Below are 12,565 nucleotides of genomic sequence, written 5' to 3'. Positions count from 1 at the left end.
TCAATGGCGTGAGAGGGGCTGGGCTTGGTGGACTGGGAAAGATATGGCCTGGTTGCTCCAACCTGGACAAACATTACAACTTTGTATAATCTGAAGACTCCCTACATTTTGATGTCATTACTTCAGTTTTATTTCTGAGAAATCTGGTGCTGTCTGATGATAAAAACTAAAACCCTTGAAACTGGTCTTGTGCATAAACACCTGCAGATATAAAAAAGATTTCATGGATGATGCTGCAGATTGTGTTTTAAGCTATTACAATAAAGCTTAGCTTCCACCCACTCGCATGGATAAGAAAGACACAAACCACGTAAACACAATTTTCTACACTCTAAAAAAATTGCCTGCTTTGTAAAGAGTGCAGAGGAAAGGGGAGAGAATGATTAGTCCCATCATAATCACCCGTCCCCTCAGCACCACCGCTCCACTGCAGCAGGCCAGAGACCACACCCCTGCCATAAACTGATATTGATCTTATCTGAAAAATAAACCAATAAATGTAGAAATACAACATCTTGAAATACTTTATTTATCAAACACAAACTGTCGCTAAACCTAATATATTCTTGAAAGGTTTACAACAGACATGGCAAAAATCTCCATAGTCCTGAATGCACTCCAATGTTTCCAGAAGCCAGAACTCGAGCTGTAAACTGGGAATCAAACGAGGTTTTTATGGAGGTTTCATGTGGGATATGTGGTCTCTGTAAACTGACCTACATGCTTAGCTAGCTGCACAGTCTGAATTCTTTGAGCTGGTTGCAACAGTCTTCTTTATTAAAACCAAAGAACTGTCTCTTGTTTACTATTCACTCTCTGCCCTTCTGTATCGCCTGAGCTGCAGAACATGGACAAGTAGTTTATCAGTGCTGGTATTCAGCGTGGGCTTTTCACACACCAGGTGTAAAAGAAAGACAAATACACCTGCCTTCGATTGTCGGTCATTTTCATACCCAACCTGCACCAGTGGTTGGATTTGCAAGCCTCCAGGGCTAGCATCAGCAGCAAATGGCATTGAAAGATGACAAACACTGTATTGTGTATATGTGTAATATCATATCTCGAGGGCCACAGCTGTGTTTAGAATGTGTTAACGTGTCAGATAAGTGTGATTCATACGCTTCTTTGAATCAGTATGGAACCGGTGCTCTCTCACTATAGTCCAAGCGTCCTATTCCCCATAGTCAAATTAAAAAACAAAGCCTAATGTGAGATGTTTTTGCTGTGATTTTTGACCTTATGAAGTCGTCATGTGTTTGTTATTTTTCCATACTCCGCCGATCTTTATGGAAATTAATTATTTAATAGTTGATTGACAGTGTTGGGGAGTAACGGAGTACATGTGCCGCCGTTACGTATTTAAAATACAAAATATGAGTAACTGTATTCTGTTACAGTTACTGTTTAAAAGGGTGGTATTTAGAATACAGTTACTTTGTTGAAATAATTACACTGTTTCATATGTTCGGCTATGCCCTCTCTGTTTTTGGTAATTCCCGCCGGTGGGAACCCAAACAAAACACGCATTAAGAGGCTCTAATGTCTGTGTCTCAATCTCCCATGTCACCTCTACCTGCAGCCGCATAATGAAGTGAAGAAATATTTTTAAAAAATTATTCACAAAAAGGATTTAATATGAAGGCAATAGGCAGAGTGTTACAGGCATCCCATATGGAAAAGATATATATATAAATCTATAAAGTTTGTATCTGTCTTGCATGAAACTTGTATGAAAAGCAAACAAGAGTGAAAACAGATATGAGTATGAAGTAAGTCAAATCTTATGCAAGTCTTTTATAAGTTTTTTCTATTTCTTTTCCATATGGGATCACCCTAAAGCATGTAGCCTGATGGACAGTGTAGTCCGTGCTGCAGGGAGAATGGACCGCCATACCCGTGATGTGTCTGTGAGCGAGGAGGGAGAAAAAGGAAAAGTAGGAGTTGTCACCGAGCAGAAACGGGAGCTGGAAGCATGTAAATATAATAATAACCACTGCAGCCAAACAGAGAGCCTGACGAGCCCAGCTGTAAGTAAGCTATTAAGACTCGACTGTACGCCGTGTTCGTGTTTTCCTCTGAAACAATAAGTCCTGTTGGAGCAGCCTTTCAACGCCTCTCTCTGTCTCTCACTAGCAGAGTTGACCCAGACAACAAAGTAAAGCTAGTTTTCGGCTACGAGCCCGACACGAACCCGACGTATTAGCCAGAGGTCCCTTTACTACGGTTCAGAGCCGCGGACCTGTTTTATATACGCACAGAATAGTTTTCTATATGAGATCGCTGCAAAAAGTGCAGCCTTACCTAATGTCCACCTACTGTTACTCATTTATATTAAGATTTAAACATCTAGTTGGTGTTGGTGTGGAGAGTAGCCTTCAGTAATAGTAATAAATCACACAGCAATAGGACATTCATGTAGTTGGAAAAAGCATGATAATATATTAAGTAATCCAAAGTATTCCGTTACGTTACTCTCATTGAGTAACGTAACAGAATACGTTACAAAATACATTTTGGGGCATGTAATCTGTAATCTGTAGTGGAATACATTTGAAAGTAACCTTCCCAACACTGTTGATTGATTATTATTCAGACTGACAGAAGACAAAGTGACTGTGAGAGGATTTCCAGAAACTACTGAGTTAAGAAACGTTATGGTCCAGAGTCAGTGAGCCAGGGTGTTGGACTGTTCTGTGTTTGGGGTAATAGTATGTTCAGTCAAGTTATTGTCTTTGCATGTTTGGTTTTGTGGTATTTTCATTTCTCTTTTGATCATTTTGTTTTTCTGTGAGGTGCTTTTAGGTTCTCAGTTATTCTTTCGACATGTTTAGCTTGTGCTTTGGTTTTCCTTCAGTTCATGCTGATTGTATTCTCCCCCACTCAGTGTTCAGTCCTGTGTTTGGGAATCTTGTCTCTGTTTTCCTTCCCCTGTCACAGTGTTAAGCTCATGTATCTTGTCTGCGTCTACTTATTTGTCATACTTCCTGTTTTATTTTGATAGTCCTTGTCTCGTCTTCAGTATATTTCAGTATATTTAGTTTTGCAGTTTTCCCTTGTTACCCTCTGTGTATATACAGTGTTTCCTTTGTTCGTCGTCAGGTCATCTCTTTGTAAAACGTCAAGTTCAGGTGTTTCATGTTTAGTTATTTCTGGTCCAAGTGTCCATGTACGGGTTTTATGTTTTATGTGTCGGGTTCTCATCTCATCATGCTTTCAGGTTTCACGTATTCAGGTTTGAGTTGTTTTCCCAGTTTAGGTTTGGTCTGTTAGTCTTTGTTTCCCTTTTGCTTTTTCCTTTGCACTGAGTTCAGCCATCAACAAAGTGGAGATCAGTCTCTGGTGTCTGCATTTGGGTCCTCTCCACTTCACAGGTCTGCCAGCACAGACCTGGACAGTAGCTCTGTGCAGTTCATCCCAGTTTCACATCAAATTGATGCAAAGCACCAGTTTCACAATATGCTTACAAAAGAAACTAGTCTCTAACACACACACACACACACACACACACACACACACACACACACACACACACACACACACACAAACAAATGACTAGACTATAAATATAAGGTTAATTACATAATAGAAATAACACTCACACTAATTTCACCACAAAACCATTTCCCTATCACAGGCAAACCGATGGAAAGACAGATCACAGACACAAGGACCAAAGTTAAGCATAGAAACACAGGACGAGCTCCTATTGGTTACAGTCGGCTCTCAGGCTGCTACAAAGAGGCCACCAACTGGAGTTACAGAAGGTTTATTTAACTCAACAATAGCAATCATGTTTATGTAAATCCATATCAGTGGTCTAAATCACTGTATGGGTGAGCTGGCAAGAATGTGAGATATGTAAGATAAAGACAATCTAACATAATCCAAACAAAGAAGCCAAACAAGCACCGGCACTGGCACAGGACTGGAGTAGAACAGCAGCTAAGACTGGGAAGGCCCAGAGAGGCAGGGCAGAACACTGGTCATCTCCACCCAGGAAACTCGTGCAACACAAGTACCATGATGAGCTGTACCACGATGCTACGCAAAAGAGTTCTCAAAGTTAGGTTAAGCAGAGTGGTGAGAATCAGTGAGAAGCAGTATGGCTTACATTTGTCTGCCGTCTGTCTGATTATATCTCTGCTGGCCTGGGAATGCCTTGGTGTTCCCCTGGACAAGCTGGAGAAATGTAGAGGTGAGAAGGAGTGGCACTGTGTCTGTGTAGAGCCAGAGAAAGCATATGAAGCAGTGCCAAGAGAGTAAGTGTGGTACTGGATGAGGAAGTCAGGAGTGGCAGAGACGTACGTGAGGGTGAAGCAGGACGTGCTGAGGATAGTGAAACAGTGGTGAGGTGTGACAGATGGGTTGAAGGTGGAGGTGGGATTACATCAGGGGTCAGCTCTGAGCCCTTTGTTGTTTGCACTGGTGATGGACGAGTTGACAGATGAGGTCAGTGAGATCTGTGGGAGCAGGTGGAAGAGACGGCCAAAGGGTTTCGTTCTACTTTCTTTGGTAAGAAGCAGAATGATTATGAATGAATGACATTAGCAGAAAAAAGCCAGAACTGGTGTGTTAATGGCAGGACGACAGGTGAAGCAGTGAACGGAGCAGGGGCAGACTCAGTTTAAGTGTCTGGGGAAACTATTCAAAGACAGTGCACAAGACCGGTGACGTGGAGTGGGTGGAGACAAGTGACAGGAGAGATTTGTAACAGAAGGATAGCAGCAAGAGTGAAAGGGAAAGTTTACAAGATACTAGTAAGACCTGCTATGATATATGGTTAGGAGACAATATCACTAATAAAGAAACAACAGCAACCAGAGGTGCAGGTAGCAGAGCTGAAGATGTTAGAGTTTCACTGTCAGTAACAACGACAGACCACATTACAAATGTGTATGTCAGACGCACCGCTCAGCACTGTAGCAATCAGAATTATTGTCTGAAGGCCAAGAAAAATGGCCAACAGATTTATTTTCCCATCATTACGGCTTTGCCATACTGGTCCACTTCATTGATCTTTATTATTTATTTATTTATTTATTTATTTATTTATTTATTTATTTATTTATTTATTTATTTATTTATATTGTGAATTTATTTATTTATTTTAAGTTTAAAATAAATAAGTTTACGTTTAACAAGCCATCAGAACGGACATCACCGGGGAATAGGAAAGGTAAAGACATACACAAGTCGGTGGATGCAGGAGTACTGTTCTATGCTGTGGTGTGCTGGGGGAGCAGCACAGTAAAGAAGGACTCATCCAGGCTGGAAAAACTTATCAGGAAGGCTGGCTCTGTGGTTGGCTTGACTCTGGTAACAGTGGCAGAGAAGAGGACATTAAAGAAACTGTTGGACATTATGGACACTGCTGGGCATCCTCTGCACATGGTCATAAATAACCAGAGGAGTCTGTTCAGTGACAGGTTGCTTCTCCCAAAGTCCAGGACCAACAGACTTAAAAACTAATCTAATCTAATCTAACAAGAGAAGTTCAAGAAAAGGAGAAGGAAAGAAAAACAGAGGGGGAGAGGGACAGTGAAAAAAGACACTAAAAACCCGCTGGATCACCTGTTGGAAAAAGAAGAAGAAAACAAGCAAAAAGAACAATGCTGCAGGGAAACCACAGCAACAACCTAGATAAGCATAAGTAAGAGTAAATAATAAACACTGAATGTTACTGAGCAGCACACAAAACCGACAACAATGCTTAGAGCAGCCAAGGAAGATGGTGTGTGTCTGTGAACACCAAATGTTTCTCCATGTAGCTGTCTAATAGCAGGTGTGGGGAGTCCTCATCATCATCATAGTTTATTTATATAGCACTTTAAAAACACACAAGGCTGACCAAAGTGCCGACCAACAGAAAAATAAGAGATACAATAGGAATAATAAATACGATAAGATAATAAACATAGTAATAAAAATAAAATATAACTAAATACAAGTCAGTTAACCAGTGAGTCAAATGCCAGCGAATAAAAATGCTGGATTTAAATCTGGATTTAAAAACCAGCACTGATGCCGATCGCCTAATGTGAAGAGGAAGATTACTCCAAAGCTTAGGAGCCACGATAGAGAACGCTCGGTCTCCTTTCAGTTTCAGCCGTGGTTTGGGGACTGAGAGCAACAGCTGCTCAGCTGACGAGTGGGAACATAGGGCTTCAGCAAATCAGACAAATATGCAGGTGCCAGACCATTTAAGGATTTTAAATAAATAAAAGCACTTTAAAATGAATCCTAAATTCAATTGGAAGCCAGTGCAGGGAGGCCAGAACCAGAGTAATGTGCTCAAATTTCCTTCTACCAGATAAAAACCGCAGCATTCTGTACTAGTTGCAGGCGTGTCAGAGTGCCCGGTCCAACCCCTATTAAAAGGGAGCTGCAATAATCCAAGCGTGAGGTTATAAAAGCGTGGATAACAGTCTCCAAGTCACGCCTTGAAAGAAAAGGTTTGACCTTCAACAGACGCCTGAGGTGATAGAATGATGATTTCACCACCCCATTCACGTGGCCATCAAAGGTAAATGCAGAGTCGATTTTTACCCCAAGATTGGTAATCGAGCTCTTCAGGTGAGGGGTCAGAGCAGCAAGGTCAACATCAGGGATATCAGAGGAACGATTCGGGCCGAACAGAATTGCTTCTGTTTTACGTTCATTAAAATTTAAAAAGTTTTGAGCCATCCATGACTTAACATCACTGAGGCAATCAAGCAGGAGTCTAATTGGGGAGCTATCAGAATGACTGAAAGGAAAATAAAGCTGGCAATCATCAGCATATAGATGAAATGAGACTTTGTGTTTACGAAAGATCGCACCCAGTGGCAGGAGATGAAAACAGCAATGGCCCAAGAATAGATCCCTGTGGTACACCCCACGGCAGAGGGGCCACAGAGGACGATGACGAGCCCAACTTAACACAGAAGCTCCTGTTTGACAGATATGATTTTATCCACAGGAGTGCCAAGCCAGAAATGCCCACACAATGCTGTAATCGAGAGATCAGCAGGTCGTGATCCACTGTGTCAAATGCAGCAGTCATATCTAGTAGTATAAGCACTACGTGTTTACCACAGTCCGTCGCTACCAGGATATCGTTCATAACCTTTATGAGAGCTGTCTCTGTGCTATGAAACGGCCTAAAGCCGGACTGAAAAACTTCAAACATTTGAGAGTTGTTTAGATAATCCATCAGCTGAGTGTGAACAACCTTTTCCAAGGTCTTACTCAGAAAAGGAAGTTTAGAGATGGGTCTAAAGTTTGACATTACTGAAATATCTGAGCCTGGCTTCTTAAGTTAGGGATGAATAACTGCATGCTTAAACTCGCTTGGTACTTGACCTGACAAGAGGCTGGTATTGATTAGGTTCAGAATATGTGGTCCAACAGTAGGAAACACTTTTTTAGAAAACAGGGATGAGCGACATCATTCAGAGAACCACACGGGTTAGCAGTTAACACAAGCTTCTCGAGTTCAGGTAGAACAATTGGATGGAAAGTAATAAGCAAATTTAAACAGGGAACATGCACAGCCGGGTCAACAGTGGAGGGTCTCAAACTGGCAACCTTATCCACAAAGAAATTAAGAAACCTATTACACATAACCTCAGAAGACTGCAAAAGAACACGATCCTCTGCATTCAGTACAGAATTTATGTTATTATACAGAACACGAGGGTTATGTGAATTAACAGCAATACATTGAGAAAAATAGGAGTTTTTGGCGGTCTTTACGGCCCTCTGATAAGCTTTCCAGCTCGTCTTAAGAGCTTCCAGAGAGACGTAGAGCCTGTCCTTTTTCCATCGCCTTTCACATCTCCTACAGTCTCTTCTAATGGCTCGAGTAAAATCGGTTACCCAAGGACTGGCCTTGGGTTTACACTGCCTGAGTCTTAGAGGTGCAACAACATCAAGGGCAGATTTACAAACAGAGTCCAGATGAGAGAGTAATCCATCTACGGAGGACGACTCAGAGGGACTGGACACAAGTTGTTCAAATAGTGTTGAAAAATGCTCGGGAGTATCTGAGCCGAAGGCTCGATAGCATCGCATAGGTGCAGCCCGTTTAACAACAGGACTAAGAGGAACAACGTCAAATACAATGGGCATATGGTCAGAGAATACAGCATCCTCCACGTGTAAGTTACAGACAGATAACCCATATGATAACACCAAATCTAACGTGTGAACACGTTCTTGAGTGGCACCTTTAACAGATTGAACAAGATTAAAAGAGTTCACCAGGTCCATGAAGTCCTTAGCCAGGGGCTTCATGGGCAACAGACGAAAATCACCAAGCAGCAGGACCTGGTCAAACTGGGATGCACAGTCAACGAGAAACTCCGAAAACTCAGATAAAAACTCCTTATTATATTTAGGAGGCCGATAAACTATTGCACACAGCAACGAAGGCGAGTGGCCCAGTTCACACAAACAAAGTTCAAAGCTGCTGTGGCGTGTCCATGAGCATAGTTGCTTAAACTCAAAGTGTGCTTTAAAAACAACAGCTAACCCCCCGCCACGACCAGAAGCTCTCGGAGCGCTAAAATAAGCACAGCCAGCGGGCAGCAGTTCAGAAAAGGCACTTAACTCACCGGGTGAACTCCAGGTTTCAGTCAAACAGAGGAAATCCAAAGCATGGGAAGAAAAGAAATCCTTCAAAATAAAGGTCTTATTTGCCACCGATCTGGCATTTATTAAACCCAACCTGAGGGGAGCTGGTTCGGAGGAGTCATAGCCCTGCCCCCCAGGACATGAAGCAGACACGGAGGAGATCCAGGCCCCAGACATCTAGAGGCCCCCCAGAGCACGAGAGCACCTAGCCCCAGACACTGGGAACCACCAACGCACCAGTGGGTGAGGACATCAGCCACTGGCAGGGAGTGTGGTGGGGGGAGACTCCTCGGGGGCCCTGAGATGTTCCCAGAGAGGTGGAGTCTAAGACCCCGACTGACACATGACAGGCACACACAGACACAAACATGCATTCCCACCCTCACGCACACACATACAAATAATAAGCACTCACCCAACGTGGAGACAAACAAATGAACACTGTACACACACTCACACTCCCCAGACATACTCTATATCCCAGGTCCAGGTACCATCACCCCCAGAGGGGCAATCCGCCCCCAGACCCAGGAGATGTTTCCCTTTGCTCTGGGGTGGAGACAAGCTGACCATCCCCGGTCCTTCAGCAGCAGGGAGGCCCAGCATACCAGACCACGACCACCAACTCCTCCTCCCGGTTCCCCGCCCCCTTTCTTGGGTTTCTGCTACCTGAGGTACTCACTAAACACATGATCAGTTGTGGTCATCTTCCTGATGTATTCATGATTTTTTTTGTTTCCTTCTGACACTCACTAGTTGTTACTACACTTCTCCAGTCTGAAAGAAGTCTTGGGTGAGGGGGTTCCTGACTGTAAAGAACAGCAGTGGGAGCAGAGCATCTCTGTTTTGGTTGTCTTGAAGTTGGCCTCTAGTGTTGTTTGCCACATACCACTGAATTTCTGATAATGGCTCTGGTGTTTCTGTCAATTCCTCTCTGGGCTCAGCTTTTGTACTGAGCCATGTGCCTCTTCATCTTATCCACTATGTTAACTGGCATGTTACATGCCAGAATTCAGATGGGGATCAGGACTGTCCCGCCTTTGGGAAACCATTCTAGGTGCACATCATCCACAAGCATCTCGTTCATTTGTGCTGCCAGACGTTCATGGAGTGCAGTTAGCTTCTTTAGCCATCAGATGTGAACCATGTCAGGGCCTGGTGCTGTACAACTCTTCATGTTTGAGGCTCTTTCTTGGATATTTGACACTGTGATGGTTACTGGACCCTGTTCAGGGAGGTGCTGCTCAGTCCACTGGACACTGAACATTGTTGTTATGTGTTGCGTCCTTCTCCCATAAGGATGCAACATAAAAGGTTTTTTAACCATGAAAGGAGCTTTTAGAGATGGTGACAAAGAATGGATCAAACAGGAAGAGAAGATTTAAAATGGCAAAAACTGAATACAAAAAGAAGATAGAAAGGAAGCTACAGTACAGCAATACCTGTGAGGAGGTATGCAAAATCAATGCTATCTTTGGCTACAGCAAAAAAAAAACCATGGACACTTGTAGGTGATGTGGAAAGAGCTGATGAGCTCGACCAGTTCTTCAATAGATTCAACCCAATGGTCCCACCCACTGCCACAGCTTCTCCTTCTCCTTGCATTTCTAACGTAGCAGCTTCTTCCTCTCTCACACCTGTGTCCCCACCTTTGTCTGTCACAGACACAAGGGTAAGACTGGCGCTAGGAAGGCACTGCTGCGGGAAGGCTGCTGGCCCACATGGTGTGTGTCCAAGGCTTCTTAGGGTTGTATTGCCCAACTGTGTCCAACCTTCTACAGGATCTTAAATCTAAGTCTACGGTTGGGGCGGGTGCCGACACTTTGGAAAACATCCTGTACTGTGCCAAAATAATAATAATTGCACATCATTAAAACACTGAGACTTGAGGTCAAAGACTAAAATGATCCACTGCAGTTTGCATACAAACAACACATGCAGTGAAAGAGTAGTTGTCAAACAGCTAACAGATCATCTGCAGAGGCTTATTTGAAGAGTTTCAGTCAGGTTTCAGAGCTCATCACAGCACAGAAACAGCTTTAGTGAAGGTTACAAATGATCTTCTTATGGCCTCTGACAGTGGACTCATCTCTGTGCTTGTCCTGCTAGACCTCAGTGCAGCGTTCGATACTGTCGACCATAATATCCTATTAGAGCGATTAGAACATGCTGTAGGTATTACAGGTACTGTGCTGCAGTGGTTTGTATCATATCTATCTAATAGACTCCAATTTGTGCATGTAAATGGAGAGTCCTCTTCACACACTGAGGTTAATTATGGAGTTCCACAGGGTTCAGTGCTAGGACCAATTCTGTTTACATTATACATGCTTCCCTTAGGCAGCATCATTAGAAGACATAGCATACATTTACACTGCTATGCAGATGACACCCAGCTCTATCTGTCCATGAAGCCAGATAACACACACCAATTAGTTAAACTGCAGGAATGTCTTAAAGACATAAAGACCTGGATGGCCGCTAACTTTCTGCTTCTTAATTCAGATAAAACTGAGGTTATTGTACTCGGCCCTGAAAATCTTAGAAATATGGTATCTAACCAGATTCTTACTCTGGATGGCATTACCTTGGCCTCCAGTAACACTGTGAGGAACCTTGGAGTCATGTTTGACCAGGACATGTCCTTCAACGCACATATTAAACAAATATATAAGACTGCTTTCTTCCATTTGTGCAACATCTCTAAAATTAGAAATATCCTGTCTCAGAGTGACGCTGAAAAACTAGTTCATGCATTTATTACTTCCAGGCTGGACGACTGTAATTCATTATTATCAGGAAGTCCTAAAAACTCACTGAAAAGCCTCCAGTTAATCCAAAATGCTGCAGCAAGAGTCCTGACAGGGACTAGAAGGAGAGAGCATATTTCTCCTGTTTTGGCTTCCTGTTAAATCCAGAATTCAAAATCCTGCTCCTCACATACAAGGTCTTAAATAATCAGGCCCCATCTTATCTTAATGACCTTGTAGTACCATATCACCCTATTAGAGCACTTCGCTCTCACACTGCAGGCCTACTTGTTGTTCCTAGAGTATTTAAAAGTAGAATGGGAGGCAGAGCCTTCAGTTTTCAGGCCCCTCTTCTGTGGAACCAGCTTCCAGTTTGGATTCAGGAGACAGACACTATCTCTACTTTCAAGATTAGGCTTCAAACTTTCCTTTTTGCTAAAGCATATAGTTAGGGCTGGACCAGGTGACCCTGGATCCTCCCTTAGTTATGCTGCAATAGATGTAGGCTGCCGGGGGATTCCCATGATGCACTGAGTTTTTCCTTTCCAGTCACCTTTCTCACTCACTATGTGTTAACAGACCTCTCTGCATTGAATCATATCTGTTATTAATCTCTGTCTCTCTTCCACAGCATGTCTTTATCCTGTCTTCCTTCTCTCACCCCAACCAATCACAGCAGATGGCCCCGCCCCTCCCTGAGCCTGGTTCTGCTGGAGGTTTCTTCCTGTTAAAAGGGAGTTTTTCCTTCCCACTGTCGCCAAACTGCTTGCTCATAGGAGGTCATATGATTGTTGGGTTTTTCTCTGTATGTATTATTGTACGATCTACTGTACAATATAAAGCACCTCGAGGCACCTGTTGTTGTGATTTGGCGCTATATAAATAAAATGGAATTGAATTGAATTGAATGATGTTGCCCTACATAATTCACCGTGAGAGAATTATGTTCTTGCACTTTCAATACCTCCAAATAAATATACTCAAAGGCAAGCTCACAGAGGCGGGAGCAGATTCCTCCTCTGTTTCCTGGATCACCGACTACCTGACAGAAAGCCCATAGTTATCAGGTTGGGTGGGACATTAATGAGCAGCACAGGGGCTTTCCTGGCTCCATTTCTTTTCACACTGTATACTTCAAATACAACTCTGAGTCCTGTCACATCTAGAAATACTTGGACGACCGTGCCACTGTGGCATGTATC

This window comes from Perissodus microlepis, chromosome 13 (genome assembly GCF_051167445.1).
Source record: "Perissodus microlepis isolate ML-2025 ecotype Zambia chromosome 13, ASM5116744v1, whole genome shotgun sequence".
Lineage (NCBI taxonomy): Eukaryota > Metazoa > Chordata > Actinopteri > Cichliformes > Cichlidae > Perissodus > Perissodus microlepis.
The sequence above is the reverse complement of the archived record's forward strand: the minus strand, read 5'-3'. Positions refer to the sequence as shown.